We start from the raw sequence: 12,240 nt of genomic DNA on the forward strand, positions 1-12,240 counted from the left end.
GATAAGGGTTCACTTTTCCTTTTTAAGATGTTTCTGTCTATTTCAGGATCCCTTACACTTCCAAATAAATTTAATAAGCAAGTATTCAATTTTTTTTAATGTTGGTGGAATTTTTATCAGGATTGCATTAATTCTATGTATCAATTTGAGTAGAATTGACATCTTAAAGATATTTAATCTTCTACTCCATGAGCATGGAGTGTTCTTTCAGTTATTTCAGCCTGTTTTTATTTCTTTTAACATCAAGTTGCAGTGTACTGAATACAAGTGCTTTATATCTTTGGTTAAGTTTATTCCTGACTATTTGGGTTTTATCTGTCATATTTTATTTTCACCACTCTTTTTGACACTTTAGGCTACTTTTATTAATGTAATCTTCATTTCTAGACTCTCCTGTCTTTTCTTTTCAGGCTCTAAGCATACCCTTTAGTATTGCCTGAAAAGCTGGTCTCTTGCTTAGAAATTCTCTCAGTTTCTGTTTTTTCTGTGAATATTCTAATCTTGCCCTCATTTTTGAAAGACAGTCTTGCCAGATGTAAGATTCTTGTCTGGAAGTTTTTCTCTTGTAGTATCTTAAATATATCATACCACTGTCTTTTTATCTCCATGGTTTCTAGTGAGAAATCAGCACTATATCATATTTGGTATCCCTTATATGTTATGCATTGCTTTTCTCTTGCTGTTCCCAGAACTCTCTCTTTGTCTTTGGCAATTGACATTCTGATTAGTATGTGTCTCGGAGTTGGTGTATCTGAATTTTTTTGGATGGGAGTACTTTGTACCTCTTGGACATGGATATCTATGTCCTTCAATAGGGTTGGGAAATTTTCTACCATTATTTCTTCAAATATTCCTTCTACCCCTTTTCCCTCCTTTTCTCCTTCTGGGACATCCATGACATGTATGTTTGCACACCTTTTGCTGTCATTTATTTCCCTGAGACCTTGTTCAATTTTTTCCATTCTTTTCTTCATCTGTTCTTTTGTATGTTCACTTTGAGGCCATTTCTTCAAGCTCACTGATCTTTATTCTACCTCTTCAAATCTGCTATTATATGATTCCAGTGTTTTTTTATTTTTATTTATTGCACCTTTCATTCTTTATGAGGACATTTTGAGGGATTAACATTGTGCTTGGCATACGATAAGAACACAATAAGTGCAAGTCATAAATATTTGTCAGTGCTTGTGCACTGAAAAGTGCAAGTTTAGCTATATGATGGTATTTATCAACTGTAACAAGAACATTTGTAGATGTTGCCAATAAGAGTTAAGAGGTGTTAGGAGCTCTGCATATATAAATATATATATATATTTGAAATTATTTCTCTCCCCTTCCCTCCCAGTTGTCTGCTCTGTCTGTCCATTCATGGTGTGTTCTTCTGTGTCCATTTGTATTCTTGTCAGCAGCACTGGGAATCTGTCTCTTTTTGTTGCTTCATCTTGCTGCATCAGCTCTCTTTGTGTGTGGTGCCACTCCTGGGTGGGCTGCACTTTTTTTTGTGTAGGGTGGCTCTCCTTATGGGGTACACTCCTTGTGCATGGGGCTCCCCTACACAGGGAAAACCCGTGTGTGGCAGGGCACTCCTTGTACACATCAGCACTGTGCATGAGCCAGCTCACCACATGGGTCAGGAGGCCCTGGGTTTGAACCCTGGACCTCCCATGTGTTAGGTGGATGCTCTATCAGTTAAGCCAAATCCAATTCACTACATATATATTTTTAATAAACTTTTATTGAAGTATATTATACATGCACATACCTAAACATTAAGTGTATAGTAAAAATTGTGAACTTAAAAACAAATATGCATATCATCATACAGAGCTCCCGTATATCACCCTACCACCAACACCTTGAATTGTTGCAAAATATTTGTTACAAACTATGAACTAAATATAGCCTATATCATGTATTTTGTATAATTTCCCCCAAACCATCCATTTATTAACACCCTGTATTAGTATTATATATTTGTTATTGTTACAAAAGGACATTTTAATATTTGTTCTATTGAACACAGTCTTCCTTCCACCACTGGATTCTCTGTGTTATATAGTCCCATGCTTTTTACAATCCATTCAAAGTGTATACTCAGCAGCTCTCATTTTCATCACAGAGTTATGCTGTCATCACCTCAATTTTAGAATGTTTCATTACTCCCAAATGAAAAATACCATAACTCCTTTTACTCCCCCCATTGCTGTAAAAATATTATAAAATTATTCATAAGTTACAGTAGTTGTAAATTTCCCATGTATCCCCATATTCTTAACACTTTGTAAAAGAATAACTTTCTTATGTTTATACTATTAATGGCACTTTTCATCCACCACCATATTATACATTTCCTAAATTATTCTCTAGTTTCCTTTCAATTGATATTTATGTCCACAGACTACCCCTTTTAGCCACAATCTCATTTACAAATCAGCTGTGTTAGTTATACTCACTATAATGTGTTACCATCAATTCTATTCATTTCTGTACTTTTACAATAAACCTTTTTTAAAAATCTACATATATTGAGCATTAGCTCCTATTCCAACCCATATTTCATCTCCAGGTAACCTATACTCTAGAGTTTACCTCTGTAAGTTTACTAATCATATTTAGTTCATATTAGTGAGACCATACAATATTTGTCCTTCTGTGTCTGGCTTATATCGCTCAACATAATAAGACATCATATATAAAAAAATGGAAAAATTTTCTCTCAACATGTCCTTCCCCATATGACAACTCAGCCTGAAGCCCCTGTCCTGTTGAGTGAGCCCCACTGAGGAGAAACTTTCCTCTTATTAGAAAGTGTTTCTGGTCTTATACAATCGACAGACCTAATGCTTTATTCTCTAGAGTCTGTCAATGGAGTCTTAGCTTACTGATTTGAGATCTTTCTTCTTTTATAGCATAAATATTTAAGACTATAAATTTCCTCATGTAGTTTATTGCACATCACCCATTTTTATATACTGTTTTCATTATCATTCATTTAAAATATTTCTTAATTTCCCTTGCTATTTTGTCTTTGACCCATGAGTTATTGATAAGAACATTGTTAAATTTCCAAATATTTGGGATTTTTCCAGGTATCTTTTTTTCACTGATTTCTAGTTCAATTTTACTATGGTCACAGAACTACTTTGTATTATTTATATTATTTTATGTTTGAAATGGTTTGTTTTATTAACCAGAATATGAGCCAACTTGTTGAATATTCCATATTCACTTGTGAAAAATGTGTATTCTGTTCTAGTAGTTTAGTGTTCTGTATATGTAAATTAGTTCAAGTTGATTGTATCAATTTTCAGGCTATCTGTATCCTTATTCATTTTATACTTAATTGTTTTATCAATTATTGAGAGTCAAGTGTTAAAGTCTCCAAGTATAATTGTAGATGTGTCTATTTCTCCTTCCCACATTGTTAATTTTTGCAAATTTTATTTTGAGTTTTGTTTTAGGTGCACACACATTTAGGATTATGTCTTCTTGAAGAACTTACTGCTTTATCATTTTGTACTGTCCCTCTCTATACCTGACAATATTTTCTGTTCTGAAGTCTACTTTATCTGCTATTAAAATAGCTACTCCATTTTTCTTTGATTAGACTTTATATGGTATATTTTATATCCTTCAAATTTACCTTATCTATATCTTTTATTTAAGTGGATTTCTTGTGGACAGCATATAGTTGCATTCTACTTTTTTTACCAGTCTTATAAATTCTGTCATTTCTTTGATGTATTTAGAACATGAGTGTTAGAAACTGAGGCACAGTGGCCTCTCAAGGAGAGACGTGCTGTCTCCATGCTAGTGCTGTCTCCATGGCTATGCTTGCGGGTCCAAATCTCCAACAATGAGTAAGCAGTTATGGATTGTGTGGAAAATGTAGTTTCCCACCTGTTTTTTCAGTCTTTGAGCTAAGAATATTTTTGCATGTGTAATGATTGAAAAATATCAAAATAAGAACAATATTTCATGAAATGCGAAAATTATATGACATTTGAATTTCTGTGTTCATAAATAATGTTTCATTAGAACACAGTCATCTTCATTACTTATTGTCTTTGGTGTTTCTGTGCTAAAATGATGGCGTGGAATAAGAGCCACAAGGTTGCATTTGGCATCATATTGTTTCAGGCTCAGTCACTTCCTTTAACATCTCTTGTGGGGTAGATCCATCATATGCATCTGTATGTGTCTGAGTGTGCTGTAAATGTCTGTATTTGTTTGTGTGTGTACAAACATACACACAGGTTGAATCATGTTCCCCACATAAAGCATGTTCATGTCCTAAACCCAGGTACAGTGGGTGTGAAGGTATTTGTAAATAGAACCTTAGAGGATATTATCTGTTAAGGTGTGGCCAAACTGCATGAGGGTGGGCCTTATCCAATATGGCTGGAATCTTTATAAATGGAGGATATTTGGGGTTTTGCAGGGAGAGGGGGTTTGATTTTTTTTGGGGGGGGGGTATAGTATACTTTATTGATGGTACACGACAAGGTAGGGCCCTCTGAGCCCCTCCCCTTCTCCAGGGGGTCTGGGATGGAAGCTGTGGGGGATGGTGGTGCTCAGTGTTGGGGGATCAGGTTGGGGTCAGAACTCCCCAGCAGCTGCCACTTTTCCTCTCAACCATTGCTGGGGCTGGTGGTCCAGGGGCTCTTACTCCTTGGAGGCCATGTGGACCATGAGGTCCACCACCCTGTTGCTGTAGCCAAATTCATTGTCGTACCAGGAAATGAGCTTGACAAAGTGGTCGTTGAGAGCAATGCCAGCCCCAGCATCAAAGGTGGAAGAGTGGGTGTCACTGTTAAAGTCGCAGGAGACAACCTGGTCCTCAGTGTAGCCCAGGATGCCCTTCAGGGGACCATCTGATGCCTGCTTCACCACCTTCTTGATGTCATCGTATTTGGCCGCTTTCTCCAGACGGCAGGTCAGATCCACGACAGACACGTTGGGGGTGGGGACGCAGAAGGCCATGCCAGTGAGCTTCCCATTCAGCTCTGGGATGACCTTGCCCACCGCCTTGGCAGTGCCGGTAGATGCAGGGATGATGTTCTGGGCAGCCCCACGGCCGTCACGCCACAGCTTCCCAGAGGGGCCATCCACAGTTTTCTGGGTGGCAGTGATGGCGTGGACAGTGGTCATGAGTCCCTCCACGATGCCGAAGTTGTCATGGATGACCTTGGCTAGGGGAGCCAGGCAGTTGGTGGTGCAGGAAGCATTGCTGACCATCTTCAGGGAATTGTCGTACTTGTCATGGTTCACGCCCATCACAAACATGGGGGCATCGGCCGAAGGGGCAGAGATGCTGACTCTCTTGGCGCCACCTTTCAAGTGAGCCCCAGCCTTCTCCAAGGTCGTGAAGACACCAGTGGACTCCACAACATACTCAGCACCAGCATCACCCCACTTGATGTTGGCGGGGTCTCGCTCCTGGAAGATAGTGATGGGATGCCCATTGATGACAAGCTTCCCATTCTCAGCCTTGACAGTGCCCTTGAACTTGCCATGGGTGGAATCATACTGGAACATGTAGACCATGTAGTTGAGGTCAATGAAGGGGTCATTGATGGCAACACCTGCACTTTGCCAGAGTTCACAGCAGCCCTGGTGACCAGGCGCCCAATACGGCCAAATCCGTTTACTCCAATCTTCACCATCTTGTCTCAGGGATGCGGCTGGCACTGCACGAAGAGCTGTAGCTGTCTGTCGAACGGGAAGGGGCAGAGAGCCGGGTTTTGTTTTTTTAAACACACTTTTTAAAAAGATTTATTTTATTTATTTATTTCTGCCCAACCCCTCGTTGTTTTGCGTTTGCTGTGTCTGTTTTTTGTGTGCTGGTCTTCTCTTTTTCGGAGGTACCAGGAACCAAACCCAGGGCCTCCCATGTGGGAGAGAGGTGCCTAATTGCTTGAACAACCTCCACTCCCAGCAGAGGATATTTGGATGCAGTTAGTCCAATACCTTGTACTTTGAATATCCCTTACGATTTGATTTAGCCCTGTGTTCATTCACCTGCCCACTTCCCTCCTCCTCTACATGCTCTGACTGAGCCCACCAAAACCGATGACTTTAACTCACTCCACACGCCAGGGAGCCCAGTCCTTCACATCCAGTCTGGAGCACTCTCCTGAGCCCCACATCTCAGTTTCCAAGTGGACGCTCATGTGTACGCACACAAAAGAGCTTTGTCTGGGTGAATGTCACCAACAATTTTCTAAGCCAAAAGCTGGAAAACTTCCTTGACAAATCCTGCTCTTTCACTCTTCAATGTAATTAATCTTGAAGATGTGTCAATTCTAATTCCTAAATACATTTTCTTTATTTCACCCCTCCTCCCCATTCTTGTTTCCATAGTCTTAGTCCAAGAATTCATCACTTATAGCCTGGAGCATTTCCCTCCAATTTGTCTTCTACATTGCTGCTAGGATATTTACAAAATGCAAATTAGACAATGTTACTACCATATCTAAAGTCTTTCAATGGTTTATGTAGTCTGCACAATAAAGTTCAAATTCCTCACCATTTTCTATCAGAAATCTCCTGGCCTAGCCACCACCCACCTCTCCAGGCTCACAGCCATTGTACACCAGCGATTGGCATATTACAAACAGGGTTCTACAGACCAAGTCTCAAGATAGTAATAAAATTCTGGTCAAATAAGTTTGGAAAAGTGAGAAAATGGATTTAAACACAGTAATGGGCATTGAGAATATCCAAGAAAGGAACAGAGACAATAACGTTTGAGTACCAAACTCTTGTTTTTCAATGAATAGCTATTAACATTCTTAGGACTTCTGTTTTGAAAATGCTACAAAACGCCTTTAGAACAACTTGTAATAGTTCATATAAAATGCCATGTTTTCTTGCCTCCCCATCTCTGGCTGAAGTGCCATTCATTCATTCACTGCTTACTAATTCATTCATCTAGTAACATTCATTGTACACCAACTGTACATGCTAAAAACAGTTATAAACTGGACGTTCAGAGGGAAAACATGCTTCGTGTGAGTCATACAAGTAAATATATGAATATAGTAAATTCATAAATATATTTATAAAGATATATTTATAAGTATATCTTTTTTTTAAAGATTTATTTATTTATTTCCCTCCCCTTCTCCCCCCACCCCAGTTATCTGTTCTCTGTGTCTATTTGCTGCGTCTTCTTTGTCTGCTTCTGTTGTTGTCAGTGGCATGGGAATCTGTGTTTCTTTTTGTTGCGTCATCTTGTTGTGTCAGCTCTCCATGTGGGCTGCACCATTCCTGGGCAGGCTGTACTTTCTTTCACGCTGGGCGGCTCTCCTTAGGGGGTGCACTCCTTGCATGTGGGGCTCCCCTACACGGGGGACACCCCTACGTGGCACAGCACTCCTTGTGCGCATCAGCACTGCGCATGGGCCAGCTCCACATGGGTCAAGGAGGCCCGGGGTTTGAACCGCAGACCTCCCATGTGGTAGACGGATGCCCTAACCACTGGGCCAAGTCCACCGCCAAGTATATCTTTATAAATGCTGTTTCTTGGCATCAGAAAGTGGGAGAAACTGGCAGTAACCTTGCCCTCTCCTTTACTTGTTTATCTCTGAGGTGCCAGTTTTTCCTTATTTAAATGGAGGCTTTGTTTTAAGTGTGCATATATTTATAATGGTCATATCTTTCTATCCATGGCAGCTCAAGAAGAAATGAAAAAATCATGCAGACCGGGGTTCAGGGGATCAGAGCAAATGCTACTGACAAGTTTATTGTACCAAGTCATAGTATTTGTACAATTCCAAACAATGTTCTGTTTGGCAAAAAGGCCCTAGTAAAACTATAATTAAAAACTTGGCAAACACTACACACATTGATCTTAACATGTACCTACACAATGAGGAACAAGAAGCCACCATCTCCTTTCACTAACTTCTTTCCGAGCCATTTATTTCCATGCCAACTGCAGACATTTCTGTTTAAAGCAGTCATGTCAAGTATCCCAGCATGCTTTATGCTGGCTAATACTCCAACATCTTTCTGTTTTATTGGTCATTTAAAATTATTATGTGATGTCTCACTGTATCCGTAGGAAAATTTCTTGCTGTAAAGTCAATTTTGTTTGGTAATAATATAATTACTCCAGTTCTCTAATGGTTACTATTTGAATAGTTTATCTTTTTCTATCATCGTACTTTCAAATGAGTTGTATCTTTGAATGTAAGGTGCATCTCTTATAGACAGTATATAACTGGGTCTTGCCATTTCATCCCACATGACAATCTCTGACTTTGGAGTGTTTAGACTGTTCATATGACTATTCATATAGTTATTGCCATGTTTGGATGTGTATTTCCCATTTGGGTTTGTTTTCTAATTTAAAATTTTTCTTTAGTTCTTTAGGGAGTCTAATTGAAAGTTAAGAATATATATATCAATTTATCATGGTCCACTTCATGTGAATGATAACATAATTTCAGGAAAATATAGAAAATCAGCCAACATGCCATCGCACATTAGGGCACCACTGATAAGGTCCGTGGGACCCCCATTGTTGGCTCAGCACCCTCCCCCCAGGTGAGCCCTTCAGTGAGAACCCAGCAGCATCGCCTGCATTTCAGCAGCAGCAACAGCAGATGCAGCAGCAAATCCAGCAGCAGATGAAGCAGCAACATTTTCGACCCACATACAGCAGCAGCAGCGGCAGCTTCTCCAGCAGCAGGTCATCCAGGAGCAGCAGCAGCATCTCCAGCTGCAACAGCTGCGGCACATGCAGCCGTCCCAGCCCTCTCCTCAGCAGCACACCCCTACCACTTCCCTGATAGCATCCTCCATCCTTGCCAGCTGCCAGCGGACGCCCCCACCAGTCAGCCTCTCAGCGCCAGTACAAATTCAGTCTCAGCCACAGACTGAAGTATTACCGCAGGCCAGCATTTTCTGAAGAAGCTAAGGCAGATGTTTTTGTGTGCATCGAGGAGGGTGGCATGGAAGGGTATACCATAAGTGGCTGACTCTTGTAAGGTGGTATTATGCAAACCTGTGTAACAGATCAAACAGTCCTCTCAAGTGTCCATCAGGTAGGCAGTAAGAGAGATACAGTGTAGCTGGGTCATTTTAGCTGACTATAAGTCACTTTGTTTTTAAACAAGAAAAGTTTTGCTCTTTTATGTGATGCCTTTTTTACTTATTCAGGCTATACCTACAACATGTGAATCAGACCATTTAAAGAATCCTGGGACATAATAATAACTCTTAACTAGACTTTCTGGGTTTTACAAAATGATCTTATTTCTCCAGAAGTGCATAAGCCACACTTCAAGGCTCTTTGAACTTCCAAAGCCCTAAAAATAAAAAGCACATTTGTAACTAACTACTTGATATATGTATATTCACTTCATACAAATATCTGATGGCATTTTTGTCATGAAAAAAACTAAATCAGATTTTTACCAAAGCTCTTCTTTTTTTCCTAAGTCTCTCCAGAAAACAAAAATTACAAGTGATTAAATTCAACTATTGACTTATTTTCATTTTTTATCTATGACTACTGTTAATACATTATGTTCAGTCCAGTTAGAATAAAAGAAATGTGAATTTTATATTCTCTTTAGAGTGACCAGTTTTGAAAAATAAAAGCATCGTATTTTTAAAAGGGAAAAGAACTTAAATGAAAAGAGTTATTAAAAAATTAACATTTTTTTAAAAAGCAAGAGTTTTTTTTATTATGATGTAATACAAGTAGAATATCTAAAAGGCACACCACATCTGAATAATCAGTGTAAATACTTTCATTCAAACATAAGTTTTCATGTTATATGTTGTGAAGTTTTCATAAATGAGAATTTAATGTAAACACTGGTGACATAAACCACTCATTGCTGCATTGCTTATTGTGTTTTTAATGGTCTTTTGTGCATTTTTATGAATTATGATAGCAGGAAGTTGTATTTTGCTCATCTAAAACATTTCAATAGAATAAACACATTTCAGTAAAAACTGTGGACTGTATTTTTAATTATTTTTTATTTATTTTATTTTTTCTATCTGGTTGCATCATCTTCTTTTTGGTGCATCACTTTGCCGCACAGGGGCCTGCGCCACACCATGCAGGTCTGGGATGCCATTTTTTCTTTTTCCTTTTTATTTTCTATCAGGAGGTCCCAGGGATAGAATCTGGGTCCTCCATGTGATAAATGGGAGCTCAATTGCTTGAGTCACAGCTACTTCCCCTGGACTGTATTTTGATGCAACAGTAAGAAAACACTTCACTTTTCAAATCAAATATGTCAAATTAAAAAAAAAAAGAATGAAGATTATTCCTAGGTCACACTATATGCAAAAATTAGTCTAGCATAGTTCAAAAACCTAAATATAAGAGGCAGACCTTTAAAAGTCCTAGAAGGTAACATGAAGAAGCATTGTCAGTATCTTGTTAGGTAATGGTTTCTGAAACTTTAAATTCAAAGCTCAATCAACAAAAGAAAAAAAATTGATAAATGGGATCTCATCAAAGGTAAAAACTTTTGTGCATCAAAGGACTTTATCAGGGAAGTTAATTTATAATAAAAAATGGGAGAAAATATTTCTTAACCACATAGCTCATAAACATTTGATATCCAGAATGTATAAAGAAAGCTTAAAATTCAACAACAAAAAGAAAGAAACCCAATTAATAAATGGACAAGAGACTTGAAGAGATATCCCTCTAAAGAAGATAAAATAATAAGCATTTGAAATATGCACAGGACCATTTGCCATTAAGGAAAAGCAAAACAAAACTGCAATGAGATACCATTTCACACCCACTAGAATGGTTTCTATTAAAAAATTGAAAATCACAAGAACTGAAAAAGACATTCTGAAACTCATTCATTGTTGGTTGGGATGCAAAGTGGTGCAACTGCTCTGGAAGTCATTTTGGAAGTTCCTCAGATTTTTAAATATAGATTTAACATATGAACTAGCAGTCCCTGTCTGGTTATAGACCAAAAAGAATAAAAAACAGGTCCTGAAAGATATTTTCACACTGATGTTCATAGCAACATTATGCAGTTGCCAGAAGATGGAATCAATCCAAATGACCTTCAACTGATGAAAGCATAAAGAGAATGAGATATATATATACAATGGAATGTTATTCAGCCTTAAAAAAATGAAATTGCGATACATGCAACAATATGGATGAAACTTAAAGACATTGTATTGTGTGAAATAACCAGACTCAAAAGGCAATATTGTATGATGTCACTTATATGAAATAATTAGAATAAGCAACATCATAGTCATAAGGTAGCATATAGATTACCAGCATCCAATGTTTGGATAATTAATGCTCAAATTGTATAGAGTTTCCATTTGGAATTATGGAAAAGTTTTAGTAATGGATGGTGGTGATGGTAGCACAGCATTGTAAGTAATTAACAACACTGAATTATATATTTTAATGTGTTTTAAAGGGGAAATTTTAAGTTATTTTTCATTAGAGAAATTAAAATCATGAACAAAATACAGGATCCTTATATACCATGTTATTATTAACACCTTACATTGGTGTGGAACATTGGTTACAATTGGTGAAAGAATACTTTTACAATTATACTATTAGCTATAATCTATGGTTTTAACTTATAGTAACTTTCTGTAGTACAGTTCAATGTGTTTATTAAAATTTATATTCCATTAACCATATATAAACACAAATAATGAATCCCTATTATAAACAATGGAGTGTATTGTTTTAAGAATTCTTGGTTGACATTTATCTTCTTAAGAACTTGAAATATGTCATCCCATTTTCTCCTGGCCTCAGTGGTTTCTGTGAGACATCAATATTATTCCTTTTGGGAATCCCAATATATTACAAGTCACTTTTCTCTGCTCTTCTCAAAATCCTCTCCTTGTATTTGAATTTTAACAATTTCCCTCTAAAATGTCTTGGAGTAGCTCTCTTAGCATCTACTCTGTTTGGAGTTTGTGAAGATTCCTGGATATTTATATTCATGTCTTTCCTGAGATTTGGGGATTTTTATCCATTATTTTTGAAATTCTCTTTCTGCTCCTTTCACTCCTTCTTGTTCTTTTGGGACAAAAATGGTGTGTATGTGTTACACTTTACGTTGTGCCACAGGGCCCTCAGCCTGCATTCATAGTTTTTCACTTTTTCCTATCTGCTCCCCACACTAGATAATTTCAATTGTTTTGTCTTCCAGTTCACTGATCCTTTTTTCCTTCCTGTCCAAATCTAGTATTGGATCCTACTAATGA

The 12,240-nt window shown here is 37.8% G+C and overlaps 1 pseudogene; it reads right to left on the reverse strand.

The window, feature by feature from the left end:
- Window positions 1-4,476: 4,476 nt before the first annotated feature.
- On the reverse strand, window positions 4,477-5,698 carry LOC105746138 (glyceraldehyde-3-phosphate dehydrogenase-like; annotated as a pseudogene).
- Between the last annotated feature and the right edge of the window lie 6,542 nt (window positions 5,699-12,240).

The sequence above is a fragment of the Dasypus novemcinctus genome, chromosome 9 (assembly GCF_030445035.2).
Source record: "Dasypus novemcinctus isolate mDasNov1 chromosome 9, mDasNov1.1.hap2, whole genome shotgun sequence".
NCBI classification, from domain to species: Eukaryota; Metazoa; Chordata; class Mammalia; order Cingulata; family Dasypodidae; genus Dasypus; species Dasypus novemcinctus.